The sequence below is a fragment of the Cryptococcus neoformans genome (genome assembly GCF_000091045.1).
Source record: "Cryptococcus neoformans var. neoformans JEC21 chromosome 10 sequence".
Classification (NCBI taxonomy): domain Eukaryota; kingdom Fungi; phylum Basidiomycota; class Tremellomycetes; order Tremellales; family Cryptococcaceae; genus Cryptococcus; species Cryptococcus deneoformans.
The window spans coordinates 848,136-852,482 of record NC_006679.1 but is presented as its reverse complement, the minus strand read 5'-3'; positions in this window follow the sequence as shown (position 1 = coordinate 852,482).

Below are 4,347 nucleotides of genomic sequence, written 5' to 3'. Positions count from 1 at the left end.
ATGTGACATGGCCGTAGGCCCATTGCACTACAACGCGGCTTGAAATTCGAAGCTGGGGAAGGTGGTGACCGTGGGTCACTGGGTCGGAGGCTAGCCTCTTACACCCTCCCCCTCCTGGATGAGACGGAGTATGTGAGGGAGAAGAAGGAAATGAGACACACACACACTAGAAAACTGTAGAAGCTGGGCTTCAATGAGGGGCCAGGCTGAGAGACAATCCATGAAACATGTTGACTGAGGGAAACCCCCACCACGAAAAAACTCCCTGGCCTTTTGGCTTCTTTTCAGATTCTTTGTCTGGGGATAAAAAAAATGGGGGGTGGGGGAACCTCTTGTCTGTCTTCAGGCCTGTGAGGAAGGGGGGGAGGAAACTGAAGGAGAAATAAATGGACGAGAAAAAAATGAGAAAACACGGCACGAAGGAAAAAAAGGGGGGAACGGAATTGAAAACCTGGACAGGGGTGGGCTGGGGACTTGAGGGGGGGGGGTGGTTTGGCATCTGTGCGAAGGTGTCAGCCTGGTCTGAGGGGTAGATGAGGAAAAAAAAGGGTGTTAGGGAGGGTGTATACAGCTCACGACGGAGTGTGGCCATGTCGGGACCGTTAACCCTGGGTGAACATCTGAGGAACATCAGTAGTAACGTCCAGTACGTCGAGATGTAGCTCATCTTCGCCAATAAAGTCTTCCCAAGCCTCCTGCCAACCTGCATAGTCCTGCGCTGTATCGCGACTGAGCCACCGAGCCTTGGGGCCTTCACCGGCGAGGCGGGTGCGCACTTGGTAAACCTTTGGATGATTTCCCTTGGGGGTGAGGGTGCGGTCTTCAAGGATTTGGAGGATGCGTGGCGAGGAAACTGCCGGGCGGTCGAGTAGGCGAGGAACCGCGTGCTGGTGATACTGTTCGGACTCCCGGTATGGCTTGAGGCGCGAAACATGGCGGCGAGGCGTCGACTGTGTTGAGGTGACGGGGACATCCAATTCATAGAGTGATTGCTCGGGAAAGGCCTTGAGGTGTAAGAGGCTAGCCTCCGACCCAGTGACCCACGGTCACCACCTTCCCCAGCTTCGAATTTCGAGCCGCGTTTCAATTTGCTTCCGCTTCTTCCTCCAAGTTGCGCGCGTCAAATTGCATCCGCGCTCCCTTTCCCAGGTCACGTGCTTTATTTTTCCCCTGTTTCTCCGAGCCGCGTCTCAATTTACTTCCGCTCCTTTCCTCCAAGTCGCGCGCGTCAAATTGCATCCGCACTCTCCCTCCCAGGTCACGTGCATCATTTTACTTCCGCTTTTTCTCTTCTTGCTTTCTCTTCCATTTCTCGTCCTAAGTCCGAGTTTCTTGTCCGATTTTTCATGCCACAAGCCCCGGTGTTTACCGGGCTTTGGTCGCGACTGGTTTCGAGAGCGAAGGCAAAGTGCATGGAAAGGTTGACACACAAATTCCTTTATTCTTTTATCCTTGTTGTGTTCAACCTTTCCTTCTTCCGACTTTACAGTCACAAGTACCTTGCCTTCTCCTCTGTAAGCAGAGCTCTCTACTAATCACCTTCTCCCCTCAGACCCCCTGGCTAATCCTGATCAGTGTTTCTATCAATTCTTCATCTTGTCTCCTTTACTAGTCGCTGATAGGACATAATCAGGTAAGCTTCGGGCTCTTTGGGTTACACACAAAATTCCTTTATTTCTTTTATCCTTGTTGTGTTCAACCTTTCCTTCTTCCGACTTTACAGTCACAAGTACCTTGCCTTCTCCTCTTGTTCCTATCAATTCTTCATCTTGTCTCCTTTACTAGTCGCTGATAGGACATAATCAGCATATGCATTTGGGATCTTGTTTGCTTCTCTCCAGTCCGAAGTTAAGCCTCGAGCCCTGCCAGCCCTAAGAGCCCACCAGTTCTCTCCAAGCCTTGTCCCTCCGAGCTAGCCCCAACAGTACAGTGAAGGTCTACTGTCCGGACCTTACACTTTTTTTTCAAACTCATTACCCAAATCAATTCACACCACACTCCACCACACCAACATACATCATGGCGTTCGATTCTCAGGGCCAACCCATCATTGCGTACGACGAGGTGACTTCCCGTCCCATCATCGGGCATCACCCCACTGGCGTTCCCATCTTCGGCACATTCACGGACGACCACCTATCGTCCGCGGGCTCCGGAGAAAATTTGGCTTCGCCCACAACTTCAAACGCGGTGCCTTCGGTGCCTGACCTACCCGACGAAAAGATGGTAAACTACGCAACCCCTGTACACGATACCACGGGTGCAATCTACCGAAAGACCCCGGGCCTCACCACTGCCTTTTCCGGCCCGGCCGTTCCTGAGATCGACGAGCTTAAATCTATTGTTGCCGGACTCCTTCGTTCCACCCAAGCGCTAGCCGATCAAGCCACCACAGGCCACGACCGTCACGTCCCCCCCTCCACACGCGGGTCCCGCCCGGACAAGATCTCCCCGCCGCGACTTGGGACTCACTCCTCCGCCGACCCGTTCGCGCTCCAGCGACATCTCCTCGCCTTGGAGACCTATTTCCGTGACGCCCTCCTACACTGGAGCCCCGGCCTGGCTGAGCACGCGTGGAAGATTTCGGTGGCAAATACCTCGATCTCCCAATCGGGCGGCCGGTTCACCACGTGGCTCGAGCTCCATGGCAAACACGCCGAAACTTGGGACGCATGGCAAGTCTCCCTTAAGTCTCACATTCTCGCCCGCGGCTGGGAGTCCAAACTCCGCCACCGATTCATGCAGCTCCGCTGCTTGGACACCACACCCGCCGCGTTCGATGCATTCTTTCACCTTGTTATCAGTTACCAAGGCATTCTTCATGACTTCGAGGACCCCCTCAGCGACGTGGACGTCAACCGCCGACTATTGGACGGTGTCGATGCCTTGGTTACTCACCGCACCAAAGCTGCTCTCCGCGCACGTGGCAAAACGGTGCTCTCCGCAACGTCGGCCGACCTATACGAGATCATGATGGACGTCATCGATGACGCCATGCTTGAGGCGCGTTTCCTTCAGGTGCCGACACGCCCCCGCCACCCACCAACCGTCGCCAACGTCATCGCTCCCGCCCTCGCGCCTCCACTCATTGCCAAACTCGCCCCCGCCCCCTCCACCACCACGAAGGGCCACACCGCACAACAGCTCGACTGGCTCGACCCCGCCAAACGGCTCCCCCTCGGTGACGCCGGCCGATCTGCCCGCGCCTATCTTCAAAGCATCAACGCGTGTTTCTCATGCCGCGTTGTCGGCCATCACCGCCTTATCTGCCCAACCCGCCCCCCCTCCACCCCGCCCAACGCCTCCGCGTCCGTGCCGGTCGCTAACCTCGTCTCCCTTGCCGACGACGACGAGTCCGACCACCACGGCGTTTTCGCTGTCGACCCTGTCACAGACACTCTAGTACAGGATGCCTCGTCTGCGCTCGCTGGGTCAGTACCTCTCATCATGGTCAATTGCCGTTTCAAGGCTGACGGAGACACTGTCCCAGCACTCGTTGATTGCGGCGCTGGCATCAACGTCATTGACCGGGCGTACGCAGAGCAACAGGGATGGCAAGGACGGCCGATTATACCGGTGGGGACCAAAATGGCAGACAATCGGGCGGGTCCAGTCGTAGACCAGGAGTATGTAGTGGATGTAATCATTGGTGACACTACCTACAACGCTACCCCATTCTACGCCATGGCCCTTGGTCCACGATACCGCCTTATCCTCGGTTTACAGTTCTGTCGTCAACACCGCCTATTTGATGGGGCGGAGCGTTTAAATCACCTCCTCAATGCAGGGGGGTCATCCTATACATCGCTTATGCAACTACAACTCAACTCCATCACACCAGTCGAATCCCCGACTATAAGCACTGAACGCCACTCCCACTCCGACGCCATCCTCCGTGAATTTGCCGACATCCTTCCAGCCAATATCTCTGACGTTTCCCACTACCCGCCCATTTGTTCGTCCACCTCCCAAGTCCGCCACCGAATAAACATTCTTCCTGATGCGATGCCTGTCGCTCGAGCTGGATTTCGAGTACCGTTAGCGTGGCGCGACACCCTTCGACAAGAAATCGAGAAACACCGTACCGCAGGCCGCCTCCGTCCATCCAGTTCCCCTTGGGCCGCCCCTGCTTTCCTCATTAAGAAAGAAAATGGCAAATTCCGGTTCCTCTGCGATTTTCGCGGCCTCAACAGTGTCACGGTTAAAGATCGCACCCCGGTTCCCAACATTGACGACATTCTCCAACGCGCCGCCCGTGGCAACGTTTTCGCCAAACTCGACCTTACCGATGCATTTTTTCAGACGCTCATGCACGAGCCCGATATCGAGAAAACGGCAATCAGCACT